This window comes from Anopheles merus, chromosome 3R, assembly GCF_017562075.2.
Source record: "Anopheles merus strain MAF chromosome 3R, AmerM5.1, whole genome shotgun sequence".
Lineage (NCBI taxonomy): Eukaryota > Metazoa > Arthropoda > Insecta > Diptera > Culicidae > Anopheles > Anopheles merus.
Window position 1 is genome coordinate 42,561,404 of NC_054084.1, and position 21,697 is coordinate 42,583,100.

Genomic DNA, 21,697 nt, shown 5'->3' on the forward strand with positions numbered 1-21,697 from the left:
TGTAACTATTTAGCGGCCATGCCGGTGTAAGTGTTCAGGGCACAGACGAATCACATCGCAGGCAGCCGGCATTCTGCTTCCGTGGAATGGGAATCCCAACCACTCAAACACAACCCAAAAAACCCGAACCGAGTTGATGGTACGTGTTCGTCGCAGGCAATTGTTTCAAGTGTAATTACACTGTTGGAAAGTAATTAAATTTCACTGCTACCCCAATTTCGATGGCGAAAGTCTGTTTTTAATCGACTACTACATTTTGTGCGCTTGTTTTTGTGTCGTTTTGAGTGAAGAGCGATGAGGAAGAGGGTGGAAGGAGAACCGGGATACTTTCGTGTTGAACAGTGTTTCCAAACGCACCAAACGACGAAAGATTCGATAAAGATAACGGGTGGCAACAGCAGCGAAGTCAGTCGCCCTGTAGATAGAAGCGGATTAAAACAAAAATAAAGCTCCTCGCCTTTTGTAGCAGAGTGGACATAAAATAAAGATTTGTTACCATCGTGAGACGTACAGTCAACGGCAGTAAGATACAAAAGTATCCCCCGGTGCGCGCACACACAAACAGAAGCTCTATGCTTGCTTTGATCGCTCAAGTATTAGCGGTAAACCATTTGACAGATAACCGTTTATCCGATGCCGTGACCAGGAGAGCAAAGCGGCTAATAATAAAGCCGTCCTGGACACAGAACCCCATAACAATGTGATATTAACGGTACTGCTGCGGATGGTGCGACCATGTACACAGCTGCGTGTGTTCCCGCGAGACACCAATTGTCCTGCCAATTAGATGAAATGTAAGAAAGGTGCTGGCGATCTAGCCACATGTTGCACAAGCTAACGGAGAAGATTGTATTCCGATGGTGCAACTACCCGCCCGGCGTGGACATAAATCCCGTGCAGCACATGACGATAATCGTACACTCTTTTCCCTTTATGGTGACAATTGACTCCTCTGCTCCCTCCTTTCTTATCTTCAGTAGAGACATTCTACTCGATTCTACAAGTTCTTACAGTACAGATTTTGATCTTCCCTCTGGTGGCAAATACGTTTCGCCTACGTGCCGTTCAGCGTGGTGTGCTGTGGTAAAGCAAAAGCCACCTCTCAGACGGTAGTTTTCGAATCGACATCGACGCTAAAGCATCCCGCTGCTCCATTGCTGTATGATGGAAAAATTGATAAAATATGTGTACAACAGTGGTCATAAAACGGCCGTCTTTATAGGTTGTCCCCACTGGCCAGGCGTGGAACACTGCACGACAGCTTTGGACTTGATTTTACAAGCCCGTTGTCTAGAGCCAACAACCAGCGAACAAACGAACGCCTCGAGTACAGCCAAGTGTCCTTGTAGTCGTGCATGGCGTATGACAACCTTTTTCGGTGCCAGCTTGATAGGCCAAGCTGTCTCAAAAGCTCTCCCCTCCCTGCTCTGAGCCGTAAAGTGTTCTGCTAGATTTCACTTCGAATCGCCTTACTGTTTTTTTATCGCATTTGTCCCTTAACTGTGTGCATTGCTTCGCACTCTTCTTCCGAAGGTCGAAATGGACCACAAACTTTAGATCATTAACGAGGCATTATCCGAGCCTGGTGGCACTATTTTGCCACGACGGCATAGAACGGCACACGACACGCCGATGCTTGAAAGATTTTTCGGCACAGTTTCTCCACTTCTACTTGCCTTGCTTCTTTTTTCCTTTAAGGAAAATGTAAAGTTAACTTAGCTGCTTCCTCTCTTAAGGAGACGTGCAAAAGTAAGAAGAGGCAGTGGAAAGCGGGAATAAAAAAGCTTCTCTTAACTATCAGCTCAAAAACCCATTATCCTGGTGCCGCTCGTTCGCTAGTGTTGGGAAACTCTGAATAGGAAGAGTGCTTTAGTTTTCTGTACGCAAGTTCGAGAACTGAAAGTCTGTAAAAAGTTTCTCTTCTCAACGAGCACACACACACTCACAGATAACTCCCGAACTGACATGGAATGAAAGAGAATGGCACCTTTTTTTCAAAAAGTTTATCATCGCATTGCGTATCACTTTTGCATATGATACCTCCGTTACGAGAGCAAATTGAGATCGAGCATTGTTAAATTAATGGATGAACCGGATGAGCTAGGTAACGCGTGGTGGTAGGTCGCTTTCTTGCTTCCCGACTCATCCGACATGCAAATCACCAAAAACGAACCGCATCAAACTTAATCCCGTTCCTCCATCTTTTCCACTCGCCCGCTATGTAGAGCCTTTTGGAGGGAACCGTTTAGCGCGCCACATAATTTATGTGTTTTTCGTCAAGATTTATAGACATTTCGGAGTAATTTGATGCACTTTGTCGAGGGTAAGTCGTTGGGCCGTTAACCCGTGTCACAAGAGAAGGACGACGGGGAAAAACTAAAATCTTACCAAACTCGGTTCTAGCTTCGAGCAGGATTCATTGCTGGAACATTTCCAAATGAAAGCATAGCTTTTCTCTTTTCCATTTTCCTGCTCCGGTGCAAGTGAGTACAGTTGTTGGGTTGAAACTAATGTTTAAATAGGCTAGCCGTTGAGATTAAACTTTACTGCTAAGAGCTTTTTCGTTCCGTTAATCATATCTATTTAGGTGCTTTGTGTTCGTGGAATGGCTTTTTAAGGTGGTGATAATTTTGAGAATTATACAAATGAACAATCGTCTGGTTGCTTCCCCGGTAGAATCAACGTGAATTAAGTTAGCCTTATATAGTTTGTGTGAGATCTAAAAAATATTTTAGCAACGTTACGTTACGCCTAATGGCTTTTTTGCCGTGAAATTTTTCGTGTTATCATTTAATGACAAAGCACGAATGCTGTATGTAGTGAACATGGGCTATATAGTATGGCCAAACAACTACACCAGCACATTTCCGTTCATGGTTTGAGGCTTAACTATTTTAGGCTGCACTTCTAGTGCTTTTCAGCTTAAAGAAAGTATTGAAATGCTTGTACGTATCTTAATTAGTAAATGTAACCGCGACAGACTGTTTATCTATTCGATAGACGCTACCATATTTGTTCTACCATAGCAAGGACTGACTATTCATTTGCATAGTATAATACAACTGTAATCTAAAGCCTCTATATGTCAGCATACTATACGTACTACTCGCTTAGCTAAGTAAAAAAAGAGACAAAAAGCTTTTTTTTTTCATTTGAGCAATATCAAAAAGAAGACAGTTAACTATCAAAATATAAACAAATGTCACACTTGTTGCATACTTTCAGGCATGAATGCTGACTATGAACACTACCCCAAGTGACATTTGCTCGAAACTGTTTTTCCATATCTGCTCGATTAGTACTCGATACACCTGAAATTATTGATTTGTGTGTGTGCTGAAAGCGCTAAGATTTGGTGTGTTCGTAAATTAGACTTTCTTCTATCGATGGACGATGCCGTCGAGCTCATTTTTCATTCACAGCTATGGTTTTTGATGAAAAACATAAGCTAATTTAATGTGACGCTATTCTATACAAAATGGGTATTTTTAAAGCATAAAATGGCTACATGAACATTTATAACGTTATAAAACGTCATTTCCAGGTGGATCTACAAGAAATTGACGAAAAAGTCGCACCACAGTTGATTTTAGAGGCGTTTTTCTAAATTCCCTTAAACTGGTGCAGTTTAAGGGAAGTTTAAGGCTCCAGTTTAAGGGAATTTGCTCGAATTCTCGGTTATTCGTACTCGAATATGTCAATTGGGACGTCACAGATATTGTTGGCACGTTTGCCATGCGGTTTGTCAGCGATTTATTTACAACAATCGGTTGTCACTAGACCATTCGCGATAATCCGAGCTAGTTATCGTACCGAGCACCAACTGACGCTAGAGAGGAAGATAACACCGACAACGGATAATAAACAGGGGGAGATAGAAACAAGACGAGAGGGGGATGAAGTTACGTCCTAGAGAGATAGAGAGAGAGTACGTCTGGAAATTAGGTCACGGTCGAGAACAAAGGTCACCAAGGGTCATGCTAGCTCGGTACGCATTCAAAGTCGAGTACGCAAACGATCAGCTGAGCTACTTTTTATTTTCTGATAAAACATGCACATCCATTTTTAATGTATGCACATTTTCATGGTCGTTGCATTTATACATCCCTAGATTTTTCCAATTTTCCTTAACATGTCCGTCTTTACCTACCTTACCCTACAAAAATATCTCAAAATTTGCTCAGTATGCCATGAAATTTTTGTGATTTTTTCAAGATGACAAGATACTTCAGAGTTCAGGTGGATTCTTAACTCTGATTTTGGCAGCCATGATGGATGTCCATGATTTCTATAGAGATTTGCAAAAAGAATTTTGACTGTAATCAAGGCTAAAAATCTGAGGCTCGTTTGGCGTGTGGTTTTGTATGGAGTGTTGACATGATTTCACCCACTAACTGTCAATCACCATATAAAAAAGCTTGCTAGTATCATAAAAACCCCTATAATGATAAAACTAGAGAATAAGAAATTAAAGAAAGAGCCACTACCAACAGAATTAATCCTGGGATGTGTGAAATAAGCAGATTGCCTGAAGTTATATATGTTTTAAATAAATCAATTATAAACACTTAGATAATAAAATTTTTGGGCCGGTCTGGTGGTACAGTCGTCAACTCGTACGACGTAACAACATGCCCGTCATGGGTTCAAGTCCCGAATAGACCGTGCCCCCATACGTAGGACTGACTATCCTGCTAATGGTAATCCATAAGTCACTGAAAGCCAAGCTCACTTCATTAGTGGGTACTGGCAGGCCTTGACCGACAGCGGTTGTTGTGCCAAAGAAGAAGAAGAAGAAGAAGAAGAAGATAATAAAATTATGAATTTAATGGGATATGTATTTCTATTGATAGATACTTCTGAACGATTGGCTTCCTTTCACCTTCTTTCTTTGGCTTCTCCCATCATGGCTGTAGGTGTGGAAAGTGTCAATAATTGTTCGGATTCTATTCCACTGTTTCCAATTGTTCGGATACAATCATTCGATTGTGGCCACCGATACCAAATACAATGTTGTACATTATAGCAAAACCGAAAACAATTCTCAAAATCAGATAGTTCCTCAAAACATCCTTACGGTTTGATCAATGCTTCCAAACGAGAAGCAAATCAAAGTCAACCGCAAAGCTGTCGCTACGCAGAAGAAAAACAAAACATGTAAAATAAATTTTATTTACTGTTCATGTTTATCTTCACATTATTCACAGGCAAACAAGTGAGGAAATGAAACGATCAGTGGCAAGATAACAACCACCACCCTTTTTCGTCCCTTTTACGCTGAAATCTAGAAGTACTCTCAACAGGACGCCCATAAAACCGACTCTACGTCCCCTCACCCGAATACCGTGGCTTTTATACGCTCAATGTCTAATCGTGCGTTTCACCCCTTTTTTCCATCCGACTTGCCCGGGGCCACACGGTCTGGTGGTTTCAAGGGTTTCACCCTCAGAAAATTCGGCGGTGGCAGCGGTAGTTGATTTACGGCTGGAGTAAAAAACAACCGTAGAAACAGCCGAATAATAGTGCTTACTGGCCGCCATTTGTTTTATGTCCAACTTCCAAGCTTTTATGTTTCTCTACACTCGCTGCGGTTGTATTTCACTTCTTCCGTTTTGTTTTACCATTTTGGGACGTACGGATTCGAATGTTTTGTATTGGCAATCATTTTCCCTCCTCACGTTCCGGTGGAAAAAACGCGAGTAGGATGGGGGTTCCCGATCATGAGTTGAATTCAATTTGTTATTTCGCTACGGTTACTGACAGGATATTAGCAGTCAATGTTGATAAATGGTTTTTAAGTTTATCGATTACCGGGCGATTTTGTTTTTCCAGGGTGGAGAGCTGCCCAACCCGCCCACCGAAGGAATTGAACGTCTCTGAAAGAGGTAAAAATTGTTTCCCTTTTGGCAAGATTCAACCGCTCCGGAAACTAAGCGCCAGCGCCGATCGGAACCACATCGGTACGTATAATCCTGCACGGAAGCGAGACATCCGGGGCACCAAAAGAATGGAGAACGTTCCGTATTCTGGTCAGAAAGAACGAAGATATCAATCATCTTTCGTAGCGTTCGTGGTGCCGGTTCTGCCGGCTGCAATAAAGTCGAAGCACCCCTCCAGGGCACCCGACAGCCTTTTCAGCGAGTTGTTAGTAGCTGCTGCCGAAGCTCCGTTTTCACTGCTTAACCAACCCGAGGGTGTTCGGAAATCGAACAGGTATGATCAACGCAACCATTGCAGGACTGTTTGGTAGTGGAGAGGTGCAGGAATTTTCCAAACCACATGAAAAGCTTATACCCTCATCCCTTCCTCTGATTCGACCATGCCCCAGACCACTCACTCAATGCCAAAGCCACGTGAAGATAAATTAGATTAATGCTCTACGTTGCTGCCGACATTGCCAGCGTCTAGCTTCTACCGACATGCTTCTATCGACCCTCCGTTCATGCTGTTGGTGTGGTTGAATGATTGAAAAATTCATAGATCCCTTCGGTGTACCAGTAGATTGGTAAGACAGGATGGCTGCATGCGTAACGCAACACTTCAAAGTGAGCTGAATGTTAAACACACTTCGTAGTTTATCGATTCTTGAGCGGAAGCAGATCAAGCTAATGAACTTTGTAATTACAAGAAGAGGTAGAAAATGATGTGAAAAATGTTTGCCATACAAAGGCAAATTGTTCAGTGAATTATTGCTTTAATGCATAGGGTCTCATTTCGATTTATGATTCGTGGAAAATACTATTTTCCTTTGAGTCGTCAAATGCAACATGGCATACCATCAGGCGCATTCTCTTTAGTTGCCCGAAACGTTGTAAAGCAAAGTTGTACGAGAGATTCCTTTACGTTGTCACTATATAAAAGCTTCATGTGTAAGGCGTATGCATTTGAAAGCTTTTGAAAATAATCTGTTAACTCACTTTTAACTCTATAACTTGATTGATGCTCACACGATATCGAGATAACTTTGCTACAACTATTCCCCTTTGTCCTCCCATCATACTCGTTTCAGCTTTATGGCTTTTAATCCTTTGGTGAAAAGTCAATATTCCATCGAAGCTATCCGCAGCTATGTGTTCTTGTATATTACCCAGCTTAATTCAAAGGTTAAGCTAGCTTGGTTGGTTGGAGTTTTTATCTTTTTTTCTTTTTTTTTCAGGCAAATTTTCTGCTGCTGCTCTTGGCCTCTCGTCAACTTTCATGATCAAAGGCAAGGAAACCCCACACAGAAGCTGGTTTCATGCTGAAGGCTAATGCAATTATTGTTGACCTCACATGTGCAAACGTTCGGAAAAACTTTATGTTCAACAAGCTGCGACAACAGGAGCCGTTTTGCTAACTTTTGTTCAACATTGATGCAAATTGTCAAAGCAAGGGGTGAATATTCGCATCAGATAAGTGTTTAATTTCTGTTTCGTTTATAATTTTACCTCAGCTTCGAGCAATAATTTTGCTGCATAATTTAAAACACATAGATTTCGTGATTGCATTTCAAAGTTGATTATACTTTGAAGAAGAGCAGATCCAAAGAGCCACCGTAAATAAAATAAATTGCACCAGCAATTCTTCGAACACTGCCAGTAAGCAAATAAACCACATCAAATATCATCCACTCATTGTTCTATTTTTTCTGGTGTAAATAAAAGAAAAACATTTCTCTTTCGACCTAAACCAAACCTGGAGGAATTCTCGCTTTACACCATTTCTCGTTGTCTGTACAGTGTAGAGATGGAGAGGTGAGTGAGCTTTCCTCCGTTTTTCGCGAAGTTCAGAAAACGTGAACGACTCGATTATTGCTTTTCATTTTACAAACTGTATCGTGCATCGTGCCCGACACAAGTGTGTTTGTGTTCAGTCGTACCACCGGTAAAGCTAACACCCAGACGAAGCTAATTTTTCTCCATCGATGATAAATATTTGCCCCATGCAGTGAGAAGGTTGCCACAAACGAGCTTGAACCCCGTTACTACGGTTGACGACGTTTATGTGTAATATTCGATAAGTGTGTGCGTGAACGAAATTTGCAAGAAATGTTAAATTAATTAACAGCTTAATCAAGAATTGAATTTAACTTAAAGTTCCAGGAAAATTCAATGGATGTCGTGTGACAATGTTTGATGTTTTCATTTCATACATTGCTGAAAAGGCAATTTGCTGTTAATTGAATTGAATTACCCTCCAGTTCCCAAATTTGCACTAATGATTCTACTTTTGTTGTGATTTCAACATACGTTATGTATGCCGTTCTGTTTGCTTTAAGTTCATTACTTTGGCCTTAATAAACTTCTTGCTTAAAGCTCATACACTCTCAATCAACATCCTGCTTAAACACAAGGGCTTGGTACGATTATCTATCTTACGATAAATGATGCAAATAAAAAAAACAGCAATAATACGTTATTTAACTATTTAAAATGTATTGTCCTATGGATTCTAACTAATCCAAGCTCACATTTCCAACCTGTACAATAGATATCTACAGTGACGGATCTAACGGTGGGCGGTCTAGACGGTCGCCTGGGGCCCCGCCGATTTAGGGGCCCCGTAGATCGCTCGTCTATAGTATACCGTATGAACAGATAAGTAGCAACAAGGGCCTCCGAAGGATGGACGTTGGGACCCTGAGGCTGGCGAAACATTTGCTCCCCCCCTCCCCTCACCACCACAAAACTTTTAGAGCCTGTGACTGATCTAGGACCTCCCGACGGCATTTCAAGTGTACTGTTTAACCGAACACCATTTACCATTTACAGGAGGCCTCAACTCGTCTTACCGCCTAGGGCCCCCGATACCCTTAATCCGCCACTGGATATCTATTACAATAGATGTATTACAATAGATAATTCTACATAAACCTGACCTGTCCTTATGGTACATACCAACCTAATGATACATATATTAAGTTTTTCATTATGAAAATGTACAGGCTTGTTAGGTAGACCATATTTTGTATTTCGTTTCTTCCAATTCCTGTTGCAACGGAACAAAGTGAATGAAAGACTAAAGGTGAATGAATTAATCAATGAAAACTGATACGTCAAAAGGGTGTAAGTGCAAATTTGTCCAACGCATGGCAAATACAGATAAAACATAAGCGAGTTTTGCGAGTTTTGTTATAGGCGTTTAAGAAACAAAAAGTAAAAAAAACTGAGTAAAAAAACTCAAAAAAGCACATCCTTCCGTGAGTTCGTCGTGGGTTGACTGCTTCCGTTGTACAGTGCTAATTTCAAAATGTTCATCATTGAAATTAATACATTTCTGACAATTGAATAACGCCAAAATTCAATACTATGATAGTAATCCTCGCTATTATTCTGAAACAAACCTCAAAATTCAGTTTCGTTCGAATTGTATTTTGATTTTGTAGCTTTCTTTAACTACCCCCGCTATAAGAATATAATAAGACAATTATAGGAATCATATGAGTACAACAGAGCAGTACGGAAAATAAAGATTTTTTCGTATATTTGATAGGTTTGCTTGCAATTTGGCTAACGACACAGGAACCGCCTAGATGTTTGCAAGAAAAAACATCATTTTGTATACATAGTACAAAGTAAATACACTATTGTTTTCAAGTTAGCCTTTAAATACTCTATAAATATCACAGATTCATCGAACAAAATAGCAATTCCATCGTTTTTTAAAATACCAATAACGAGCATGAGATCACGGGTATCCTTTGCCCTTTCAAAGAACAAAACTTCCTTCAGCAAAACTGCTGCCGAACAAAACTCGGCACCAACAAAAAACGTTCCCACTTTTCACATCGTGTAGGAAAATCTCATAAATTAGCATAGTACGTTCCAGCTGTAAAGTGCATCGAGGCAACATTTAAAACCGTCTCTTCGTGAGGCAGAAAGAATTCTTCACTTCTTCTCCCGGTGGCCAAGGGAAACAAACGCAAATACACCGAATATCACAATCTTCTACACTCTCACAAGCAACGAAAACAACAAAGTGATACAGTACAAGCATAAAACATTCTTCCGTTCTGCGTCCGTGCCGTCCCGTACAGTGACTCCATCCAGCCAGCTCCTGTCCTCCAGGAGGGTTAACAGTTTTGCACACAACATGCCAAAAATACGTGCACCGAATATCGACAGCACGGCTGCACGTCTCTTCCGAACGGGGAAATGAGAAACGAAGCAGAGAGGGCGGAAAAACACGTCCCCTCACGCAACCATCGCCAAGCGAAAAGCCAATATCGAAACCAATAGAACAAGGACCCGGACCCTTCATGGACCACATGCTGGTACGAGCAACGGAGAAAGAGGGGAAGAGCGAGAACGCTGAACAGCACCGTACCAATCCGGGACGTATATCGTTTGGGACCATACGTACAGTTTAAGTTTATCGAAAGTGAATTCCATGCCCGGTGCAGGTTTTAGCTTTTTCCAAGCGTTCGTGGTTTTGCGCCGTCTTTTTTAATGCCTTTGCGAGTTTTCTTTTACGTTTTGCTGTTAAACCATAGCTAAGGTTCAGAAGTCTATTAAGATGAGAAATTGATAAGCATACATCAGGGCGCAGGCGAAAGAACAGCGAACCGCATGCATTTCGTTCCGCTTCTGGCGGATCACGCACATGTGTGAGTGTGTGTGCCTTATTGATGATGTGCCAGGATATTGGGGCAGCACCTTCCGAACACCGGGCCAACCACACATGGGAGGGAGGGCGTTTAATGAAGTTCAAAAGCGCAAACGAAATTGGTTCATTTCAGCATTCGAATCGAAATCACCGGCATCGCCAATGAGCTCGACAACATGCTTTTGCAGCGTGTTACAAAACGGCACGCTTTCTACACCTTCATCACACCACCCCGAGGTTTCCCCACGCCTGTCCAATGCAAAGAAACGAACACATGGAAACAAAAAAAGAAGAAACAGTGTATAAATTGTTTCGTTTTTCCTTGCTACTGCTCAACATTAATCAGCACGAGCTAAAACGATTCTACCTGAGCGTTTTACAATTATGTCTCGGTTTTTAATGGGAAGGCATATTTTTCAGTTCATTTCATTATCGGCTTACATGACCTGTGCCTGGAATCGGCCACACACTCTCAGGCTTAGAAAGCTGAAATGGGTACCCATGAGGGAAACATTATATTTTCATTAAAGTTTGCCTTTCGTGTTGCTTGCTTTATTCGGAGTACTACCCCATAACATGGCATTTATAATTACAGGAACTAAAGCCCATACAGGAAGCCATGAAACAATAGTCCATGAGACTAAAATAAAACGCTAAGATAAATTAAAACATTTTGAATAAATGGAAACAAAAACCCAAATAATCAAAATTTTACATTAATTTTATAACAAATTTTCAATGTAAAACTATTGCTCTAGTCATTCAGTCTTGCTGAGCGCCTGAAAGTATGCACTAAGCTGTATAATATAATATTTTAATTTTTCAAGTTTGAGCACATGTTGAGCACATGTAAGGACGGACTTGGTAGATTTATTGCATCGAGCATCCAGATATTGATTCCTTTCTACGAAAGGATAGTAGCGATGAGTATCAACCCCGTTCATATTTGTAATAACAGGTTTGACCATCGAATAGACCGCCCCAAATACCGTATCTATTGTACATGTTTGGAAACGTTTGTTTTTTTTTTAAGTAAAACAGCAATACTTTTCTTGCTAAGCTCAATTCATTAGCATTAGGCATCCTTTAGGCATGTAGCCTAATGCAAATCGATGGGAGGGAAAGTGTTTCGATAAACCAACGCATTATCTTGACATTTTATCAGAAATAGATTACATTTTTAATTTATACAAAATTATTGTTATTTAGTATTTTTACTGATTTTTTATGTTTATTTTATTATTTTACATTTAAAATTTACTATTTTAACTCATTTTATTTTATTGGTATTAGGTTTCCAAATTTTCGATTATTTTACTAATCATTATTATTAAATTTATCCGAATTAATACATAGATGACATATGCACATCAAAGCCATTGCTAAAATTGTACTTCCTTGTATATATCAAAAAAGTGTATCACAGAAACAGATTTCTGATTAATATCCTATCTATGCAATCCTATAACAGTTCCTTCTGAAACCATGTTAACGTTAGCACTCACTCAACCAACTGTATCGTCATCCAGCTCAATAACTAAAATGTAAAGCTCAATCGATTCCACACTCATGAACATGCTTACCAACGGTCAATATTGACTTTGTAAAAGCCAATAAACTAGGTTGCTGCTGGGCACCGAAGGCAATACCCACCCAAACACGCTGGAAACGGTTCCTTTGCTAAAAAGGGTCACTTTGGTCCCCGCTTCGCATCATCATGCACTTTGCCTACCCGAATTTCAAGCACTTAATGGCCGGGAGATAAATTTCTCTCATCACTGCATTGCGCTTTCCACTTAAAGCATGCAGCTCCCCCCACAAAAACGAATGACCCGAGAAGAAAATACGCTTTGCAGCGCATACCACCTTCCTTGCTGCGCTCTGCCATCCTTACCCCACTCCCCCAATAAGCTGGCTGGGTTGGGGTTCGATTCTTAAATACTCCAAAGTGCATGCATTTAAGATAAGTTGTCCGTACAGAGTTGGGGCCGCACTGTGCCCGACGCGCCCCAATGTATGGCAAAACGGTGTTTGCCTGTTCGCCGGCGCATGGGAATGGATGGGCGGTCAACGAATGAACGAAGGGTGGACGAAGGTGCTGGACTAAAAGCGACTGAAGCGAATTTAAATTAATTTAAATTAGGTTTCCTTCGTTGCGCTTTGGAAAAAGACAGACGCTCCAAGGCCTTTCGGGAAGTTTTGGTTAGGAAGGAGCCTTTTTACAGTCGAGCCGAAGCGAGCCCCAACCCCAGTAGTTGGTCAGATGCTCCGGTGCATACGTTTCGGTGCATCAGCAGGTAAGCTGAGGCTGACGCTTGTATGCAAAAAAGAGAATATTCTCGAAAAGAAAGCTGGCTCGCTGGAATGGAATTCCAAGTGCCTTTGGGGTTGCTTCAATACGTGCAGGAAGCCTCCACTTACTCCGGAACCAAACTGAACCGGGCCCACCATGGTCAGTTATTTATCACTTTTTCATCCCATGCTGGAGGTTAGTAAGGGGCTGAAAAAGCAATAGTAGTGAATGGACTCGCAAGAAAATGCAGCAGCTTAACGAACGAAAAGTGCTGTAACATGTTTTATTTACTGCTCACTTGAAAGCACGTTGCGAAAGCGGGACGAAAGATAAGGACATGAGGACGTTTTAAAGAGCAATACCTACTATCTTGAGATGTTGCTAGAGACTATAAACATTACAGAGCGATGTTGAAAACATCTCTAAATTTTTCTATAAGCCGATCTGTGCAGATGAACGTTGAACATATTGTAAAATAATATGCATAAATCCGTTTCATTGTCCATCACAATTTACGGACTTTTGTTGAACGCCTGAAGGTATGCAAAACGCACGTCAATGCAGCTTTCGAGTAGTAATAATCATTTCTTAACATTTGTTTAATTTCCATACTTGGTATCCAACTATCAATATTTTCCGTAACACAAAATATATGTTTTTTCTGGAATTTAACACAATTAACGAATTCAGTGAACGCAATCGTGTAAACAGTACTTTGCTTTTCAAACTGTTCACGAAACAGTTACGGTTTTTCGCTACTTTTATGGAAACTCATAACTAGCGTTTGTTGCTACCTTTATTCCCTCAAATTTCCCTACGGCTTCTCCTCCCAAATCAAAACCCCAGCCATTCCCAGCTACCGGACGTAGAGCTACACGGTCGGTATGTAATTGAATTTAAGCAAATTGAAGACACACAAAAACACAACCCTGAACCCAGAGACGCGGAAGCTTGCTTCAAATTACTGTAAAACTTGCACGGCACGTACCTTCTTCCCAGTTTCAGTTCGTTTCATCCATTACCAACCTTCCCTTTCCCCCGTCTCTCACTCACTATCTCCTCTCATTTATCCAAAGCTACTCTTTATTATGCTGCAGAAGGTGTGTTTCTGCCTGTCTTTCTCTCTCTCGCTCTCACTCTCTTTGTTTCTTGTTCTCTCTCTTCGTCCTTATCTCCTCTCCTTGGTTGACGGCTTTCCATCTAGTGTCTCAGATTGACCAGCTGGTTCTGGGAAGTTGCAGAAGCTTGGCCAGCTCTGTACGACTGCCAGATGAAAAATGTCTGCTGCAAGCAGATGCACTCCAAACAACCAGCGGGCGCGCGTTTCAGGGAGAGAGAGAGAGGTTGTGGTTGGAAGAAACGTTCAAATTGAAATATAAACGCAATGTGTTTTCCTCAAAGCCGGAGGTTTTTTCCAACCATCAGGAAAGTCTTTGGATGGTTTTAATGTTTGTGGTCCGGAAAAGGGAAGTTGCGAACATGTATCTTGAACGGAAATGGTGCTAGTGATTCAGACAAATCCAAGCTTCAATTAAATGGATGAACATGGAGTGACAACTGATTCATACTTCATTTTTAATTATTAAGTTTACAAACAAGCTGTGGTAAGCAGTGCACTACGTTGGTTTTCATTGTTGTTGTCGTTGAAAATGTTTTCATTGAATTATAACACAGAAAATAGGTTACTATTTTATCTTTGTATGTCAAATATTCCTCAAATGAGCCGATGAGAAAGTGGTAATTATCGGTATGATTAAACTTTCACGAGAATTTCCAATCTAACTGTGGATTTTTAATTTCTAGTATACAGCAGAAGCTCATGTAATTTAAAGACAAGCCCATTCAGTGTATGATTCATTATAAACTTAATTATTCATAAATATATTTGTATTGCTCTTTGGTGCATTCAGCTTATTTACTGATGTTCCTTAACCTATTTTTATTAGTATCGTAATTTATTAATTTTTTTATGCAAGTATGTTTTGTTTTGGTATTAAAATATGATTTAAAAAACATAAATTACATAACACATCATTTGTTCAGGTGGTGATTAAAAATATGGCGATTTATCATTGTATCATACAAGCTATAGACAAAAATTAATCTTTTAATCATCTTTAAATTCAACTAAAATAAATCTTCCTCTGTTGCCATATTTTTGCTATTATTTGCCATAGATTGCCAAGGACATATTATTAAATTAAAAAATAATCTATTTTTTGCCAATTTACTTAGCATATGAGAGCTTTGAGTGATACATCCTCAGTGTTTTAAATACTTATACGAATGAAATTTCCTTTCTAACGGTCCAAAAAGCCCTTTCCCACAATCGTCCTCCTGGATCAATCCATCTACTTCAAATAGTGTACTATTTACTTCCTAATTTCTGCGTTCTCCACCAGCTCACATTCACACACTTCCATCTCCATCCAGCAAGTGCGTCTGTATAAAGCAAGCTGCAACGAATCGACGAATTAATCCACCCAAGCCGCCAAGCCGAGAAAGTATACACTGCACAAACAGGACCGAAATAGTCTACCAACACTCTTCTCGTAAACACTTCAATAAACATAAATTGAGTTACTATTTCCTTTACACCCATCCCCTCACGCACACACACACACTGAATGTACACCATACTGTTTCCACATTTCCGCATCACAGTCGAAACGAACTCCATACGCCACCTGCCACCATGCGCGTTCTCCGGGGCTTTGGCTTGAGTAAGAAATCAATCGAAATAGCTTTCGAAGGAACAACTTCGGTGCTCCATCCGGAACCGGATACAGAAATAGGAAACCACCATTGGGAAGCGGCGGAAGTGGCACTTCCCTGCTGTGCGAATAAATAAGAATTTATTTGAATGTGATTCATGGTGCTTGTTGATGGGAAACATATGTGTTTGTGTGTGAGTGTGCGTGCGTGCATCTGTGTGCTGGTAACGATAAAACGTAATCTAGCTAACTGACTAACACGGCACCCTTCACATTCCGTCGATATAGGAGGGGGGGGGGGTTTGTAGCGGACTGTGCACCTTGAAAACGTACGGCCAACATACTTCTCATCATACGCTCGTTTAGCTTGTGCCTGCCTGCTCCATTACGCAGACGGAGCGGGCTTTGTTTTTGTGGAGCAGTGCTTCAATCAGCTGCCCGCTGCCTAATAGATAACCTTTCATCTTGTGTTTGCTATTTGATCCTAACAGATGCCTGAGGCGGCAGCACTGGCCAATGCTAACCGCTTTGCTTTGCGGTGTACGATTTATGTTTGCCCGGTGATAATTTGCTTTCCGCAAATATTTCACCTTCCCGATGAAATCAATCGTTGGTCGAACTGGATTAGCAATTAGGATTCCTTTTCGCAACGGAAGACGGGACAGGAAAATGGTTTACCATCTCTAGGCCCCAACTGTGTTACGCTCTTCCCTCCCTTCTCCACCCTGTTCTCACTCAAAAGAGACAGCTTTAATGGGGATCGTTAATCAAGGAAAGGGCAAAAATAATAACCAATCGTGTGACGTAAATCATACCCGCGCTGCGCACATTCGGTCTTCCACCTTCGTACACATTATTAATTTCATTTCAGCTACGCACTGCCGTTAGATAATCACCTTCTGTGCTCCGTACATCTTTTTTAAAAAAAATGTTTGCATTTAAATGGCAGACCATGGGTTGACTGATTCTCGCCAATCACGTTTTTTGTGTGCGATGATTGGAATGATCAATAGCACTCCATCAATCACACGCGACTGGTTGCAGGCTGCAGGCAGGGTGTGCTGAAAAGAAATGAACCTTTTTGTGTGTCACCTTAGGGCATCGAATTTGGCCTCGCTGAGTTGAGCCAAAAAATCTACCCTCTACCCTCGTCAATTTCTCTATCATCATAAACATACTCAATCATTTAATTATGCGAAATTTCGCTCCATCCCGTCGTTTGCTACCTCTCTCCTTCAAATTCCCTGGTGAGACATATTTCCACCAATGCAATGTGAAGTTTTTTTTCTTCTAAGAATCGTCGTCAATCGATCCATTCACTCAAAAGCATATCGAAATGGTCTTTGGATGCCGCCTCTCCTCTGCTTATTCTGTCTACTTTTACCCCAGTTTCGCTCATTTCAGTGAGCCCCTTTTCGTATAATAGGAAGCATTACGCGAATGTTTAGAGTACGGGATGTTTCCTCGGTAGCTTCTTCATTTTTCATTTTTTTCCCAATTCCATCAACGTTCGATTCGACGAAGGACCGGTTACGAGGCCTGTTTTCAGCAGTGCTTCAAATGATCCATAGATTCTGCATCGACACTGGCTTAAGCTGTTCGCTCAAACACACCGAGTGCGTTTTTCTGTCGAAAGTGTACTTTCTTTTCCTCGTGCCAAGCACACAATCGCTCCCGACAACGTGCAACCGGGTCATGATTCATTATTTTACTTTCTTCCTCTACATGGAATCCGCCATTTTTCGGCCTACCGATCGAAAACCCAATTGCCAATGGTACCGCCAAGAAGCAGCAACAAAAAAACATGCTTAGCAGGAAAAAGGAATTCAAATTATTAGCTCAAGATATCGGGCTCGGCATTTTGTCGACCTCTTATGTGGGGTAAAATTTCGTGAGAGAATAGGACCGACCTTAAAAGCGAGGAGGATGTTAGGCAGGGAAAACGATGAACCATTAATTTTTGATTGCGTACAGTTTGCGCAGCCAAAACTTCCTGAACCTTCAAGGACCAAATCGAAGGCTCGGGTGGGCCAATTGGGGCAATTCAAATTCATAAGCGTAAAGTCGCTCGATTTTTTTTTTGCTTTGAATACCACTTGCTCTCCTTCTTTTTCTCTCTTCCTGATAATGTTGAGGGAAAAGGTCGGTTGATGAATTTTAAATTGCCAAGATTATTATTTATAGCAGATGTATGCGACGAGCGGCTGACGGAACGCAATTTCAAACGCCTTGACATATGATTGGGCCTTTTTGCCTGTTAACATGCCGGAGGTGTAGGGTAATGATGATTTTGTACTGCTACATTAACTGTTTGTTAATTGAATAGGGTTGTACTGGTTGTGTAAACAATTGAGGAAACAGATAGAGGCAAAACCGAACAAATGTCTGCATATTAAGAGGATCAAACAAAACTGAATAGTTTATGGGCATTATTGCATGATAATTTTCACTAGAAAGAAGCTAATATACCATTTTCGAGTCCAAATAAACAATTTTAAGCTGCTTTTGGACATTTTCGAACTGTAAGTTAACATTTCACGTACAACAGAAATACTGATAAAATAAACCATGCGGCTTGACGCACACCACAGGAGAGTAGGCTGCCGTTGAAATACTGATGCCTATCTGAACTTCGTTTAATAGTAAATAAACAAGTGAAACTCATAAGTTGATTCATTTGCAGGGAGTTTATAATTTTGTTTGTACCTTCGTTTATCCCGATACCTTCAAAATTGATAGTTGAGTATTAAATTAGTAAAAAATCAATTAAAATTAATCTGCTAACAATTTAATATCAAAAAGTGAACATTAGACAATCGAACACGTCTACGCTAACAGTGGAGAAAGCTAATGCTTATTTGCGATTGAACAATGTTCACAAAGACATTAGCATTTCAGTTGGCCGTCAAATGTTCACTTATAGTTTAATGTTCAATGTTCAAAAGTGCTTTAACGTTGTTTACATGTGCTCGAAAACGGTGTAAATTGTAGAAACGATTCAAAATTACAGGGGGTTTTACTTGATTTCGCAAGCGTAGCAACGTTAAACGCAACCGCAGTGCTAAGTAAATTGTTTCATGGATAACCAACTTCACATTCAAACAAATATGATTATTTTCTTTTAACTTACCTAAAACCTAGCTGTTAGCTAATTATGAGGTAACAATGTAACACATATTGTTTTGCTATAATTACTATATACCACCAAACAAGCATGTTCCTAATGTGCTCTTTGTCTTAGAATATGGAAACAAAATAATAATTTGGATGACCGAAATCTATGTTAACTGATAATATATTTCATTATCTTTCATTTAATTTGCTTTTCATAATTGATACTCGTTTGTTTATAATGAAAATGATTAGTTTTGTGAGAAAGTTGAGTATTTCCTTATACTTTTAAGTAGTAACAAGAGAAATAATGTGAATAAAATGAGAATTAAATGTGAAAAAACCACATAAAAATTTAAATAATAAAAAAGCACAAGAAACTATACATATTGGTGCGATCGTAAAGTGTGAGAAACATAAATATAACCTCAAAAAATTCAATAAGGATATGATTGAACTAAAGTATATGTAATTATTAAACATAATACATCACTATTGTTCCTTGTCATGACTTGTATTTTTCTATTATCAGGACTTTTTTTTGTTCAGAAAGAACGGCTTCGGCCGTATTGCTAAATAATGACTTGTTAAATATTGATCTTTTTTTTTTCAAGAATGAATTAGTGTTACGGACGGATTTAGATCCAATAAACAAAAAAACGCTCAAAAAAATTCGAAAGTTCAGAGTTTCTTATACATGATATAAATTCTTGTCCATAACCAGCATCTAACTTGTGCATTTCTGCTGGTCCAATTCACAGCAAATCGTTAGCAAAATAGTGTTTCCAAACTTTTGCCAAATCTCGTTCAAAATACTTCAAACCGCATATGTGTGTGTCCGTGTGTGACAATAACTTTTGTTCCGCTTACTTCCAATCCACACCTAAGATGTCACCCTTGCCTTCCCTTGGAATCGTTTGTTCACTCCCTTCACCGGTCTAGGCTCCCTTCAGTTCGGGGTTCATCAACCATCCGATTCTGCACGCGGCCGATGTGCACGTAGAACACTCTTCACCCTCCACGAGAGCCACTCCTGATGTCGCATGTGTACACAAGAAAGCTAATGAATGAATAGACAACTGTCAAACTTTTGGCAAAGTAGTTTCTGCCACAGAAGCTGTGCCACCAGTTTTGCCGGTCGAACCACACATATTCACACACACACACATTATTCCTTCACTTTTATCCTCAACTTCTAACGTAGGGCCATCAAAAAAATAAAACAAGACACAAAAAACGGTAGCAAAAACTTTCCTTTCTCCTTCCGTGCCAACGTGTCCCCCTGGTGTCCGTTCTTCCCTTTCCTGCAGTAAGCAACGAACAGATTGAGCGAAAATTGCTACAACAACTTTGCTACTCTACCGTAAGCACTATCGATTGCTATCAGTTCATTGGAATCTATCGCTTGATGGGAAATGGTGCACCGACAAAAAACAAAAATGAAACAAACTACGAAACGTCCTTCCAACCGCCCACCCACACGCCCGCACATTCACAGCTTAAACACACACACACACACACACACACACACACACACACACACACACACACACACACACACACACATACAGAGAAAAAGTTTTGCGCACTATATACTCCTTCGCCCCGGGTTGACGCTTTACTACTAGCGCCAATGGTACGTGACGCCACGAACGACAGGAACAGTGTCACTCGAACGCGTACGAAGCGTTACGCAAGATGACATCAGACATTGTCCCACGGTCCGTTCCTTTTGTCATCTGTCCTGACCTACTGGGAGTAACGAAACAGAAGTGTGCAACGATAATAATAATAATAATAAAAAACCTCCCTCACCAGAACGCGGTTCACTTTGAGTAACTACAAAAACACACTTCCCAGTTTTCTGGAGCCACCATATGTCGCATGTTCGGCGAGAAGCGAATTGCATCAACATAAACGAACGGCCAGACGTCAAGCAGACGCGTGACACCGAACCTGCGTTGACTTCACTTACTGCTTGCTCATGGGCGATCAGATTCCGTTGCCGTCTGCGCGTCGAGATTCTTGCGCCACCCGAAACTCAATCACCGACCGTTGTCGTTGGTTTTTGTGCAAGCGATGTGACGTCTTCGGTGTGCTATGCATGCCCAAAATGCCACAGAAGTGACGAGAGAGTGGCCACATTGTTCACTGTCTCAGTGGGTACCTCATTTCCCTTCTTAGGCATACTACAACCAACAACGGCAGCAGCAGCAGCAGCCGCAGTAGCAAGGGCCAACAAAAAAAGGAAAGCTCCATTTCATCCGCATGAGTAAGCGAATCTAGCACAGTCAGGTTCGGATCGGATGCGATGACGACGAGCAAAATGCACCTTACGTAAAGCGTTCTACTCCGTGTAATTGCTCCATCATCCCGCGTACACGGAATGGTTTAGGAAGGGAAGCGCCTGCAATACCCGGGCACTGCCGTGAGTGGAGTAGATCTAGGGATTATGATAAAGAGGGTAGAGAATGAAATAACATTCTCATTCTAGCGCCACTGTGGCCGATGTTGTAGCAAGAAGGTAGTAAAATATATTGTTATAAGGAAGTTAGACATCGAGCCCCGGTCACGGTGAGCGATGGGTGAAGGATTACGTTCAGCGGTGAAGTTTGGTTTGAAAACAGCTTCGAAGCAGGAAGGTGAGTAAGCGCGGTTAGTGGATTGTGAAGGAGTTCATCAAGATTATTTCGTTTTGTCGTTATTACTACTAGCCTAGCTACCACACACCAATACACACACACACAGGCACTATCTCCTCAAAAGCGAGTTTCGAGTTTCTCACAGATCATTGTTATCCGCAAGTCGACCGGAACTCATTCACTGTCAGCTTCCGGCAGCGCTGACTAGATCGAGCCCGGGCCCGGGCTGGTTTACGTGGAAGTCGAGAATCGAGCATCATCCTTCATCGTCGGGCCCGTGTAGCGACGGATGGATAAAGTTATGAAATTACCTCCCATTCCCCGGGAGCATGTCTGGGAGCATGTGCCCGAGA

General features: G+C 41.0%; 1 protein-coding gene across 1 annotated transcript in view; it reads right to left on the bottom strand.

The window, feature by feature from the left end:
* Positions 1-21,697, bottom strand: part of LOC121597410 — a 41,204-nt gene that overhangs the window by 18,270 nt on the left and 1,237 nt on the right. The gene's annotated exons all lie outside the window — the stretch shown is intronic.